Raw genomic sequence first — 14,103 nt, 5'->3', positions numbered from 1 at the left:
CCATCCCGGATCCCCTGTTCTCCTCTCATCCCCTGATCCATCCCGGATCCCCTGTTCTCCTCTCATCCCTCCATCCATCCCGGATCCCCTGTTCTCCTCTCATCCCTCCATCCATCCCGGATCCCCTGTTCTCCTCTCATCCCCTGATCCATCCCTGTCCCCCGTTCTCCTCTCATCCCCTGATCCATCCCTGTCCCCTGTTCTCCTCTCATCCCCTGATCCATCCCGGATCCCCTGTTCTCCTCTCATCCCTCCATCCATCCCAGATCCCCTGTTCTCCTCTCATCCCCTGATCTATCCCGGATCCCCTGTTCTCCTCTCATCCCCTGATCCATCCCTGTCCCCTGTTCTCCTCTCATCCCTCCATCCATCCCAGATCCCCTGTTCTCCTCTCATCCCCTGATCCATCCCGGATCCCCTGTTCTCCTCTCATCCCTCCATCCATCCCGGATCCCCTGTTCTCCTCTCATCCCCTGATCCATCCCGGATCCCCTGTTCTCCTCTCATCCCCTGATCCATTCCTGTCCCCTGTTCTCCTCTCATCCCTCCATCCATCCCAGATCCCCTGTTCTCCTCTCATCCCCTGATCTATCCCGGATCCCCTGTTCTCCTCTCATCCCTCCATCCATCTCGGATCCCCTGTTCTCCTCTCATCCCTCCATCCATCTCGGATCCCCTGTTCTCTCATCCCCTGATCCATCCCGGATCCCCTGTTCTCCTCTCATCCCTCCATCCATCCCTGTCCCCTGTTCTCCTCTCATCCCCTGATCCATCCCGGATCCCCTGTTCTCCTCTCATCCCTCCATCCATCCCTGTCCCCTGTTCTCCTCTCATCCCTCCATCCATCCCTGTCCCCTGTTCTCCCCTCATCCCTCCATCCATCCCGGATACCCTGTTCTCCTCTCATCCCTCCATCCATCCCGGATCCCCTGTTCTCTCATCCCTGATCCATCCCTGTCCCCCGTTCTCCTCTCATCCCTCCATCCATCCCTGTCCCCTGTTCTCCTCTCATCCCTCCATCCATCCATCTCGGATCCCCTGTTCTCTCATCCCCTGATCCATCCTGGATCCCCTGTTCTCCACTCATCCCTCCATCCATCCCTGTCCCCTGTTCTCCTCTCATCCCCTGATCCATCCCGGATCCCCTGTTCTCCTCTCATCCCTCCATCCATCCCTGTCCCCTGTTCTCCTCTCATCCCCTGATCCATCCCTGTCCCCCGTTCTCCTCTCATCCCCTGATCCATCCCTGTCCCCTGTTCTCCTCTCATCCCCTGATCCATCCCGGATCCCCTGTTCTCCTCTCATCCCTCCATCCATCCCAGATCCCCTGTTCTCCTCTCATCCCTCCATCCATCCCTGTCCCCTGCTCTCCTCTCATCCCCTGATCCATCCCTGTCCCCTGTTCTCCTCTCATCCCCTGATCCATCCCTGTCCCCTGTTCTCCTCTCATCCCCTGATCCATCCCAGATCCCCTGTTCTCCTCTCATCCCTCCATCCATCCCTGTCCCCTGTTCTCCTCTCATCCCCTGATCCATCCCTGTCCCCGCTCTCCTCTCGTGCCTCCCTCCATCGCTCGCTCCCAGCCCCGCGGTGCCCGCGGGGGCCCCGCCGCCGCCCGGCGGTCCCGGTGCCCCGGCAGCCGCCCCCCGCCCCCTGCAGTTCCCCCGCCCGCCGCCGGGGACCCGCGGCCGCCGCTGCCGGAGCGGGGCCGGAGCAGCCGCGGGCAGAGCCCAGCCCAGGTACGAGCCGCGGGCAGCGATGGGGGGGATGCGGGGCGCAGGGGGGGATGGCGGCTGGGGCGGGGGGCGGGCACGGCTCCCCCGGGACCCCCGCGGGATGCTCGGCACGGCCGCCGGCCGCCGCTGCGGGGCCGCGGGGCCGGGAGCGCTCGGAGCCGCAGCCGCCGCCGCTCGCTGGCTGCCGGCGGCTGGCGGTGCCCCTGGCTGGCACTCGGTTCCCCCCCTCCCTGGCCACATCCAGCCCTCCCCGGTCACATCCAGCCCTCCCCGGCCACATTCAGCTCCCTTCGGCCACAGCCGGTGCCCCCCGACCGCCTCCTGCACTCGCGGAAGGACTTTGGGACCAGCCCTTTGCGGTGTTTTAGCGCACCAAGAGTTGAAAAATGCCACGCTCGGGCTCTTAGCAGAGCTGAAGTTCAAAGTGCGCGGGGAGGGGGGCACTCGGTGTGGCTCCAACTCGTGCGGGTCACCTGGGAGCGGCTCCCGGCTGCGGGAGCGGGCGGCGGGCAGGGATGCTCCCCGCGGGCTCGGGGGTTGCTGGGCTCGCAGCCTGCGTGCCACGCTCGGAGGCGGCGAGGAAAACGCTCTTTAACTCGTATTCGCTCAGGCTTTGCACGGGGGAGGAAAGGTTCGTTGTTCTGGAAGGCGTTTGTGCGGAGTTGTGCTCGGGAATGATTCGCGTTGGGATCGCTGAGGTGCTCGCTGTGTGCGCAGACGTGCGGGGCTGATGCTGACAGACTCCTCTGCTGAACCGGCAGCGCCGAGCCCGGCCAGTGTGCGGGAAAACTCCGTGCAGAAACCTCTTCCTAGGCCTAACTTTATTCCGGCTGATTTATGCCCAAACTCCGGCTTAGCTGCGGCTCGGGCCGGGGCTCTGCGTAGGTGCGAGATGCTGCAAGCGCTGCTCGGCTCTCGCCATCCATCGGGCTGGATTCTTTCCCCGGCTAGGATTGAGACCGCGGGGTTGTGGCCCTGGGGGAGTTAACTGGACCCCCGTGGGGCTGGCTTTGTCCCCACACGCGTGTCCTTCGCGGGGAGGTGCTGCTGGCCGGAGCATCCCCGGGGACCTGCCACTAGCGAGGGATGCTGAGGGACAGCTCAGCTCGCTCTGCCACCGCATCCCGGCCGCTCTGACGGGGCTCCAGCAGCCCCCACCCCACGGGAGATCCCCCCCAGGAGGAGCCAGCCCCTTTGTCTCGGCGAGGCAAGGCAGCCTTTCCTCCGGCAGCCACATCCCGGCTGGATGTGACGGCTGCAGGCAGCCGGGAGCAGAGCCCTCCCCGCCTCCCTGGGCAGCGAGTCGGGAGTCTACGGCATCGGAGAGAGCCGGGAGCATCCCCCAGGAGTCTCCGGCTCTGCCGGGGAGCTGACAGAACCGGCAGCTGCCTCTGCCGCCGGCTCCTGGGTGCTCAGCCGTGTGTGCTCGCAGGTAGGAGGGGGATGTGGCCGTGCTGGGGCAGCCCTGCCGTGCTTTGCTCGAGTCTTGTATCACAGAGAGGGAGAAACGATCCGCAGTGAGGCTCCCACCGCGCCAAGGCGTGTTTAAAGTGTCTCGATGCAAGCCTGCTTCGGTATTGATGTGTCTGAAGCTGGGGATTTGAAGGGAAACCATCTGCGTGCAGAAATCGATGGTGAGAGGCAGAACCTTCCCCTCTCGGTTTCCATTTCAGGGCTGGGCCTGACGAGCAGAGACAGAAGTTGGGAAAGTTGCTGTGTGGCTCTCCGTGGTTCGCAGGTGGTGCTTTCCCCTGCACCTGGCAGGAATGAACACCCTGGGATGAGACACCTGGAATTTTGGGGAAGAGGGAGCTGCTGACAGGCTGTGCTGAGCAGAGAGTGGCAGCGCAGGGAAGGAGAGTGATCTTTAAAAAAAAATTTCCTTTAACTGACCATTTCTCTTAGACCCCTTGTGATCTGGCTCCTGTGTGGTGGCAGCAGGCTTCCTGGGGAAGGTGAACCCCAAAATGAAGGGCTTTATCCCAAAATCTTGGGATAAAGACATGAACATCTCCTTGAAAAGATTGGTTCTAAGTGGCTGATTTGGAGCAGCTGCCTGCAGCTTCCAGAGGCACAGAGATGCTGCTGCAAGTTTCTTGATGGAGGTTTCTTTTGCAAGCTGTGCAAGGAAAATCAGCCAAGGAGTCATGTGGGCTGGCAAAGGTCTGGATACCTCGGTGCCAAGGAGCACTCAGCAATCTGGGGGTGAGCAGGGCAGGATTTGAGGGACCTGGGCTCCTGAGAGCTCATCAGAGGAGCAGCGAGGCAAGACAGGGGCAGGGCTACCTGCAAAGTATCCTGAAAGCTTCAGTGTGCCAGGAAATCTCATCTCCTGTGGGCTCACATTGATGTCTCTGCTTGGAGGAAAAACAGAGTGAATTTCAGACTCACCCAGGTGCTGGGAGGATCCTCAGCTAAATCCTGGCTGGTTGCAGGGGAAATTGTGGTGGGAAAGTACCTGGCTGTGATGTGGGACCTCTGTGTTCCATGTGGAATCAGATTCCTGTCCCTTCTGGAAGAACCTGCTGGTTTTCCATGTGGAACAGGGCCAGAGGAAAGGCTTGGCTGGGGGAGAAGCTGGGTGTTTTCACTGGGTGATGGTTGGGTGGGCGCAAGGGAAAGGCTTTGGGGTCAGCAGGGGAAGGAGGAAAAGCAGGGGAGAGGAGGAGCAAGGGCTGACATGAGAGATGAAGGAGCTGATACATCCCTAGGGTCAGACAGGCAGAGGAGAACTCTCTCCTCCAAGAAACTTCATTTTTTTAAGGCAATTTAAGCTTTATTCTGGTTTTGCTCAGCACTCAGCATGTGCAGACAGTCGATGTCTTGCCCTTTTTAAAGGCTTGCTGATGTTCCTGAGGTGTGGATATTGATTTTCACTGACTTGGGGGAGAGATCTTTGTGGGCAGCACTTGTTGGGGTCAGATTTTATTTATTTTTCATGCTTCTAGGCAGGCAGAAAGCAAGAGAGAAATTTTGCAAGCCTCCTCAGAAATGCTTTTTGTTCTGGGGCAAGAGGTTTCTAAGGCAGCACATAAAAGGTGAGGAATGTGTTAAAACAAGGCACCTCTTGCTCTGTGTGAACAGGAGGAACAGTGAAATTGTGGCTCAGCAGGTTGAGAACAGCTTGGAGGGTGTTGCCTAAACCCGAGGGAAGAATCACTGGGATATCAGCAGCTCCACGAAGAAGAATTTGTCCAGAAAGGAGATTGTGGGATTGCTGGAGCTGTGCCTGTGTACAGGAGGATGCAAACTCCTCTTTGTCACCTCAGGGCAGCCACTAATGCTGTCCTGGGGTCCCTGACAGGAAAAATGGGGGCTTGAAGAGATAAAAGAAGGTGTAAAATCTGTGAGGAGATAATGAGTTTTAAGGATCCCCATAATAATTTCATTTGTAGGATGGAGCTTACAAGGACAGATTGTGGTGGTAACACACAGGGATTTTTGTGGTTGTCCTGGCGCCTCTGGAAGATTTGGTTTGCTAATGGATGTGGCACTTGGTTGTGCAGAAGGAGGAGGAAAATGCAGTGAGGAGCAGATTGGAGAAGCCCAGAATGATTTGGGTTGGAAGGGATCTTAAAGCTCATCTCATTCCATGGACAGGGACACCTTCCAGAGGATCAACCACAATTGTTTCTGTGCTGGTCACAGGGAGTGGCTGCTGGGCAGGACAGAGCTGGCAGTGCCCAGTGCGGGGCATCACAGAATCACAGAATCACAGAATAATGAGGTTGGAAGAGACTTCTAAGATCATCAAGTCCAACCCATGCCCTAACACCTCAACTAGACTATAGCACCAAGTGCCACGTCCAGCCTTTTTTTAAACACATCCAGAGATGGTGACTCCACCACCTCCCTGGGAAGACAATTCCAGTACTTTATTATTCTTTTGGTGAATTTTTTTTCTTAATATCCAACCTGCACCTTCCCTGGAGCTGTGGAGGCTGTGTCCTCTTGTTCTGTCAGTGCTGCCCGGGGGAAGAGACCGACCCCACCTGGCCACAGCCTCCCTTCAGGGAGTTGTGGAGAGCAATGAGGTCACCTCTGAGCCTCCTCATTAGCAGTGATTGGATTGCTCAAAGAGGGAGAAATGGACCCAAGGTGTTCCAAATCAGTAGATCTGAGGTAAATCAGGTGTAAAATAGCAGCAGGCATAAACATAAAGGGGAGGACACCTCTTCCTCTTCCTCCTCCTCCCTGGCCATTTCCAGGGCAGGAGCCCCAGCGGGCAGAGGGAGCTGATGGCTGCAGCAGGAATTTTTGCCACGCTCTCCCTGTACAGAAACCAAACCTGAGGAAGAGCTGGGATATCAGATAACTGAGTTTTTTCTTCCGTGCCTGCTGGGAGGGCCTAATTATCCCTCAAATACTTGGATGGTCTATCCCTGGGGGTCAAATCACCACAGTTTATTTGCAGAGGATGGCTGCCCAGTAGGGAAGCCTTCCTTCCTAAGGCTGAGGAAATAAGAGTTCAACATCTTCCAATGGGCCTAATTTATTTGGATATTTCATTAAATCCACCCAAAAGAGACTATTTTAGGAAATAAATAGCAGAATGTGGGCAATAAATAGCAGTGGGATAAGGGGCAGAGTTCAGTGCTGGCTTTCCTAGTTAAGCTGCAGAAAATAGAAGTGTAATGGCCGAGTGCTGATGGGAGCATAGATATGTGATTATGTGAGGGTTCCTCACACTGAGGCTGGGCTTATTTATTATCTTTAATGATTTGGAGGTGGAAATGGATCAGAGCTGGGTTAGGGAGAGTGAACATGCTTATCACGAAGGGTTTTTTTGGCAAGAATTAAGAGGGAAAGCTGCTGGATTGGAGCGTGCGGCGCCTCGGCCACTACAGCAGCAGTTGGTGTAACTCGGATTTGAGCACGTGAAGAAAAGGGAAAACCTGAGCGACTCCTTCCCTGATAACAAATCCTGGGTGATTCTGTGGGATTCTAGCAGGAGAACATGCAGCAACACGAAGAGTTGATGTGGTTTGTGTGCAGCTGAGGAGGTCCCGGGGCTGTGTGGATGAGCTGCAGGTGCTGGGCAGCCCCAGGAGATGCTCTGCTGGGGCAAACAGGGCTCTCTCCATCTCTGTGTGGTTCAGAGAGGGCTCTGCAGTGACATCGACTCTTCCCCAAGCCCCCCAGCCCAGGGATTTGCTGCTGCTGGAGCAGGGGCTCTGGGTGTCTGGTCTGTGCCAGCATCGCGCTGGATTTGCTGCCGTGGAATCAATCAAGGGGAACTTTGCTGAGTCCTGACCTCCTGCTGGGGCCATCCCCTGGATTCCCCAAGGAGGTAGAGGATGGCTCAGGGATGAAGGAGCGGAGATCAGCTGTCCACCTCCAGGGGTGATTTCCCCCCAGGCCTGTGGTGCCTCCATCCCGGAGCCCTGGGGATGTTCCGTGTTTGGAGTGCAGCCTTTGAGGGGTCCTTGGTGCCTCGGTGCTGGGAGGGGGATTGGAGAGCCCAGAGGGTTCTGCTGCTGCTGGGTTGCACCTCCCTGGGCCAGCTCTCATCCCCAGAACAACATTTATTCCTCGTCCCCACTGCACGTGAGCAGCTCTGTAACAAAATACCCACACGGTGCCTCACCTGCTGAGCCATCCAGCACCAAGGGATTTTCATCTCTGCTGAGATCTCCTGGCTTCAGAGTCTGCAGAATTCATTTGCATCCTTCATGAGGGAGACAGCCAGGCACAGCATTTTGTATTTTTTTTTCTTCCTCCCCCTGCTTCCTCACTGGCTTTTCAGTTTGTTTATTTGGTGAGCTCAGCATCAGCACAATGATGTGGAAATAAAGCAAAGGAGCTTCCTCTTGGCCTCCCTGCATATGCATAAATGGGAGACATAGATCATGCTGGCAATCCCCAGCCAGGCTCCAGTTAATGGAAATTCTCCTGTGACCTTACAAACCCCTCTTTGCCAGGGTTTATAATGAGTCTGCAAAAATCCGTGCAGGGCACAAACAAGTCATCTGAGGTCTCAGACCCTGGGAGCAGAGAGCCATAATAAAACACTAATTTCCCACCCACTCAGGCATGTGCTCAGCTCCTTAAAGAGTTTGCTATTTTTAAAAAGCAGATTTTTCACCTTTCTGGGGACTGTTACGATGTGTTTGTCGGGGAGGAGGAGAAGAGCCGGTGGGGAACAGCTCTCCCTGAGCTGTGTGACACCAGATCCCCCTGGGAGCATCCCTGGCTCTTGCTGGAGCAGTTGCAGGCCATGAACCTGGCAGTGTGACGAGCTGTGTGCTCACACCTCAGCTGCTTCAGCAGAAAATCAGCTTTCCTTGCCTCTGCCCCCTCTCCCCACAGCTGGGTCTGATCACCAAGATCATCCGTGCCCCCTCAGGAGGGGATGGGCTCCTGAAAACCCCTTGTTCAGCCTTGACCTTCGTGTAAACTTCCTGCTGCAAGCCACGGAGCGTTCATCTGGGTGACAGGAGTGGACGTTTTTTGACGGAACGTGCGGTGTTTTGATGCTGAGGGTTTGTTTGATGGCTCTCTGTCCCTGCTCAGAGGCACGGGGACTGCAGGGCTCCTTGTCACCGCTGCTGGAGGCTGTGGTGGGATCCACACCGGGCAGCTTGCCCTTCCTAGGCTGTGATGAAGCAGCAAATTGCTGCTGTGGTTGAGGGAGTTGCTCTAAACTCGGCTTGGTTTGGGTGAAGTGAGCCAGGGGCTGCAAACTCAGTTCATGGCAACCACTGCTGATCTGTACGCTCTTACATGTGCCAAAACTGCTTTTTTCCACCCCAAAAAAGAGGTTAATCAAAGAATCTGTCCCTCTACCATCACTGGTTGTTTGCCCTTGCTGCTTTCTTGGTTGCTCTCTGCTTATTTCTCGTTTCCTGCTCCACCTCCTGAGTGCTGTTCAGGGCTGTGTGTGCAGCTCTGGCCATCACATCTCCTTTTTAGCCCCAGAAACGTTTGGGGCAGAGCCTGTGCTGATGCTCACCGAGCATCTGGTCCTCTCCAGGTCCCATTCATCACTGTCTCGCACTTTGCATTATTGTTCACACCGAGGAGGGAAAGTGGGTGTGAAGCTGGAATAATAATGTTTCACACTTGCTTTGCAGCGGGCTTGATACCGAGCAGCATTTGAACCCATGACAAAAGGCACCGAGCAGTGGAGGGGTTGGGAGCTGGAGGCACAGCTGACAAATAACAAGTTAATTACCTTCAGTGAGGAAATGACCCCTGTGCTTCGTATTACACCCATGATAAACTGAAAATCAAGATGGGATTTTTAAATTCTGGCTTGACAGGTTAGAAGGAACCTGCAGGTGAGGGCAGAGCTCAGTGCAGTGGTTCCCCCAACTTCACCCTCGTTCTTTCAAACAGAATTCCAGCAGGGATATTTTCCTGAATCTTCAGAGCACTGAAAATATCTCTTTAGTCCAATGCCGTGCTCATTTCCAAAGGGGTTGGGGGGTTAAATGATGGACATTGGTGCAGTTGCTTTAATGACATAAACATGGAAAGAATTGAATGCTCTGTGGAATTTCAGGAGTTTGGTGTTTGGGAATTGGGGTCTTGTGGCAGGTGAACCTCCCAAGGGTCTCTCAGGAGATGTGGCTTTCAGTGATTTGGACCGAAGTGCCTTTTGTCATGTTCCTGCTGGGTGTTAAATAAGATTTAAGTCTCAGTCACCATTTAGTTATTGAAGAACATCGCAGCTACCACAAGAGCAAACAAAACTGTCTGGATGCTTGTTTATGCAACAGATCATTAGAAAGTCTGTAGGAAAAAAACTATTCTTGCCTGTTAGATAATTAATCTGCATTTTAAGAATTGTCTAAAGACATATTTGCAAGCCAGTCCATTGAGCTGCTGCTCATCTAGTCAATAATCCCATATTTAATAGTCCCTGAGAATGTATTTCCATAATGTGCTGTGAACAGTTGAGAAATCTGCATCTTTTTTTGTCTTAAGATGTCAGTGCTCGCACATTTTCTATGACAATTTTTTTTTTCCCCCTGACTGTGGGTGAGAAAATCCAGCCATATGAACTCCCAACTGGTGGGGCTGGGGGCAGGGAAGAGGGGAAGATGCTGGGAGCAAACCCCTGGGTGCGGATCCTGGATGAGTTTGCAGTTTCCATCTGGCATCTGTGAGCCTGCAACGCGCTGGCATCGCTGCCCAAAAGGCACCTCGGGGCTGGGGGGAGTGGGGCCAGGGGCTTTCCCAGCTCCCAAAATCCTGTTGGAGTCAGGGAAGTGGGAGCATGGCTTGGGAAGGAGGGGCTGCCATGAGCTGTGCTGGAGCCGGCGCTGCGTCGTGGGAGATGCCCTGGTGGGGATGCCGTGGTCCTGGTGTGGCAGATTTGGGCCTGGCAGGAGCAGGGGTGTCCTGGCAGTGCTGGGGTTGGGATACTGGAGCTGGTTTGGCTCCCAGGATGGGGCTCTGCTGCAGTAGCACAAAGGCACGGGGACCTGTGGCCGTGCCTGGGCAGGGACTCCCCTCTTCCAGCCTGGAGTTCTGAGAGCAGCCACTGGATTTTGGGGTGTCTGCAGCACCTCTGGGCCGAGGTTTTGCATGTTCCCACACGGATGGGCGTGAGGGTGTGGTGTTTAGCCAGTTCCCGGGGTTTACAGGGGGAAAGGCTGAGCGCACAGGCAGCAGCCCCTGTGATAATTTACTAATCCACGCTAACGAGAGCGGGGAGTAAAAACCACACTTGGCAAGAGGAACCCCTGGGAGCCGCCACATCAAGGTGAGAAACAGGAGCTTAATTTCATTATCTTATCAATAACTGGCTGGTCTTGTGCTGTGCTGTGAATCCTCAGGAGTGCTAATGCTATCTCGGGCTGTCTAAGCAGAGAAATAATGAATACAAGCAGGAAGAGCATTGTGTGCAGCCCTGGTATCTATACCTTAAAAATGATGTTGGCAAACTGGAGGGAGATAAGGGGAGAGCCACGGGGATGATGTGAGGGCTGTAAAACAGGCTGGAGAGAGAGAGAGACTGAAGTCCAATCTTCTTCTCACAAAAGGGAGTGATTTGATTATTGTCCAGGAGTACTTAAGCAGGGGAAGAGAGTTCTGCTAGGCAAAGGTTGGGAGGCAGGCCATGGTTCTGTGGCTGGGTGCTCAAGCTGGATAAATCCAGACAAGAAAAAGCCATGTTTTATTTTTGTACAGCTTTATATTTAAGCACAGGAGCAAATTACCCAGGACTTGGTACATTTGCTGTTCTTTAAATTGAAATTATACATCTTGCCAGCGTTCTTTTAGGTCAACTGCAGGTTTGGAGTGGGAAAAGCTCAGCATGAGTCAATCACAACTCAAACAAGATTTTCAAAATGGTCATTATTGCCCTTCAAATCTTTCAGTTATGTTATGATTTTTTTTTTCTGATGTGGGGGAGAGCAGGGATGTAAAATCCAGCTGGGCTTTGGGCTGTAGTGCAGAAGGGATGGGGCTGCTGACAGCTGAGCCCATGTGTAGGGCTTACCCAGTTAAAAAATCCCCTTTCCCCACTGCTTTTAGGACTGGAACAGGCCTGTTTGGATGTGTTCGGGGTCTTTGAAGGGTTCTGCTATCCCCAGACCCACTTTCCTCCTGCTGTCCCATGAGATCCACCAGCCTCCTGAGCCTCCTGCACGCACACAGACAGGATGCTGAAGCCACAAATCCCCTGTGCCACCTCCCAGAGGAGCTCAGCAGACCCAGGGAGAGAGATTAAGAGGCATCATTACATTCAGTGGGTGGCTGGCATGTTAATTAGGGCACGGGGCTCTGGAAGGTTACTTTCACCTCTTACCTCACCAACCTTAAAGCTGCAGAGTGGGAAAGGAGCAGAGGCAAGAAAAGGAAGCTGGAAACAAACCCAGCTTCACCAGGGATTGGGATGGGGAAGTTTAGCCAGTGCTGCCTCCCCTTTGCCACATGGAAAGTGATGCCAGGTGGAATGCCAGCCTTGCCCTGTCTCCATCCCTTTGCAGAACTGAGGGATATTCCCTTTCAGAGCGTGGCTCCTCATTCTTTTTCTTTCCTTGCTTGATGCTGGTGCGCTGAAGAAAATTAAATTAGGGCTGTATCAGTACAAGGGAGAGATTACCATTTGCAAAAACATGTTTTGCTTAAGTTAGTAATATTGTAAGTGTTAATTGAGTGTTCATTGATTGCCTGTCACCGCCCTGATGTAATTCTGCTCCTCTCGGGCGGGTGCCCTACCCCTGGTTGAACAGAGCTGCTCTCGCACCAGGAACTGGCTTGGTTGTTCATTTCTTCCCCCCAGTGATTCCATTTTACCAGCTGGATAATTAGCATCATCTCCTCCTCTTTGGAGCCAGCTCAGCCCGCACACCACCCCTGTTCTCTCCCAGGCACCTTTAATGCTTTAATACTTCAGGGTTTTTAAGTGGCCCTAGACAAGAATTTAAGCAGGGATGTGTTTGAACTCGGTCCAGGAGCTGTTGTCTGCCTGGATTTAGGGTCTGAGCTCCCCCAGCAATTGCTCTGTTCATTAGAGGTCCTTTGTTGCTGGAGGTTCAATTATGGGAGTGAATGGTGTTTTATGGGAATAGAGGTGGGGAAGGAGAAGCCAAAAGCTTTCTGTGCTAATGGGGTCTGTTATGTAAATGGCTCTGTAATCAGGTAATCGCGGCCGAGTCGTGCTGGTGACAGGACTTGTGTAATCCTTCCACTGGAGTCCTTTCAGAGCCTTTTTGTGTTCCAGGGAAGCTGCTCGGGCTCCCTGCGGGGGCCGCGAGTGTTCAGGCGTGGGAGGTTCCCGTGCAGGACACACCAAGGTGAGCTGGAGCACGAGGGTTGGACACAGCATGGGATGCACACGTCCTTGGGTCCTCCCAGTCCTCCTCTAACCCAGCCAGGAGCTGCCGGCACATCCCAGTGATCCCCAGCAGCAAACGAGCTCCTCTCCCACGCCCACCCCGTGATCTGGAGTATTTGTGTTTTCCCTCCAAAGAATGAGGCTCGTGGTGCAGTTCTGCATATTCAATCATCCCTTCCCTGCCAGGTCGTGCAGCAGAGCTCTGAGATTTGTGGTGGGGCTTTCCTGCTGTGAAGGATCTTCCTGGTGTGTGTTTGGTGGGCTGGAGCACCTTTGGAAAGATTAATTAACCCTAGGTGAGAAACTGTGATTTAACATTCATACAGGGGGGAGGGAAATTAATATTCCTTCTGCCATGCAGAATCTGTTTAAACTCCTGCCTTCAGCTTGCCTGACTGGGAATCTCCTCTAACTTGTACAAATGAAAGAACAATTTGTTTTAGATGATGAGTTATGAGAATATTGCTCATAGACCCAGAACACGACACTTTCAATCACATCTTTATTCCATTGGTAAGGAAAAAAATGATTTTTAGGATCTTGACATGCTTATTCTTCGGAGACCAAGTCAATTATCATATTATATAAGAATTTACTCCATGGCTCTCTGGTCTCTGGGAATATCATCATGTGAAGAGGGAAATCCTGCAGAGTTTGTTGCAGCTGTTGCAGAGTTGAAAGGATTGCCCAATTTTTTGTGGTTTCTACCCACAGGTGGCCTTCAGGAATAGGAAAGTGGCTTAAGAAATGTGAGGTGGTAAAAATACAAGTTAAGAGTCATTTTGTCCATTCAGTTTTTGGCACAAGAACCACAAACTCATTTTCCATCAGCCTGGGAAGGTGGAAGTGGGGCAACAGGTCAGAAATCCTGAGCTGGATGACCAAACACTGAACTGAGTGATCAAATTCTTCTTTGTAGCCCTTAGCTGAGGTCATGGCTGGTGTTTGTGTGTTTTTAGATGTCTGCAGGATCCATCCTGCTGGGAATTACAGTGGCTGGAGTTGTTCTCCTCTCTGGGCTGGGTTTTGTTGGTGAGGGACACTCTCACTCCTCGTTTTTCTCTGCTTGTAAAGCCTGGACAAGCCCGTGCTGCTGGAGCATGGCAGATTAGCACGGAATGATGCTCCAGGAGCTGGAAATGCTGCTCTGAACGCAGAACTCGGAGCACTTTTCTCCTTGAGCAGATTTCCAGTCACAAAAATACCCGAGTCCCATTTGCAGGAACTGGTGTTAATGCAGTGCAGCTGCTCTGCTCCATTTGCTTGCATAAATGCAGCTTTTAGAGCTGTCACATATGCTTGATGGAGCCACTAGCCCTCACCTGCTCCTTCCTGGAGTGGCAATTCCTGGTAAGGATTGCCAAGACGAGGGAGATGATGGTTGTCTCTGTGCTTTAGTGCATATGCCAGGGCTAGGATGTCACCATTTCCAAGCTGCTCTGGATGCCTGGAATGCTCCAAATGCACTTGTGCAGATGGAATTTCTGGGCTGTATTACCTTGGCTCGAGCCCTCCCTGGTTCTGTAACTTTGTTTACGTGGAGGTTTCGTGTTGCCCTGATTTTTAAAAGTGTTA

The 14,103-nt window shown here is 53.4% G+C and overlaps 1 protein-coding gene across 1 annotated transcript in view; it reads left to right on the top strand.

The window, feature by feature from the left end:
- Positions 1-1,576: 1,576 nt before the first annotated feature.
- GRIK4 (glutamate ionotropic receptor kainate type subunit 4) overlaps positions 1,577-14,103 on the top strand; it is a 192,923-nt gene continuing 180,396 nt past the window's right edge. The window contains 1 exon segment of the mRNA XM_068172298.1: positions 1,577-1,739. The gene's annotated coding sequence lies outside the window, so the exon portion shown is untranslated.

This window comes from Anomalospiza imberbis, chromosome 24, assembly GCF_031753505.1.
Source record: "Anomalospiza imberbis isolate Cuckoo-Finch-1a 21T00152 chromosome 24, ASM3175350v1, whole genome shotgun sequence".
Classification (NCBI taxonomy): domain Eukaryota; kingdom Metazoa; phylum Chordata; class Aves; order Passeriformes; family Viduidae; genus Anomalospiza; species Anomalospiza imberbis.
Note: the sequence above shows the minus strand (reverse complement) of the source record. Positions and strands in the feature narration are given on the sequence as shown.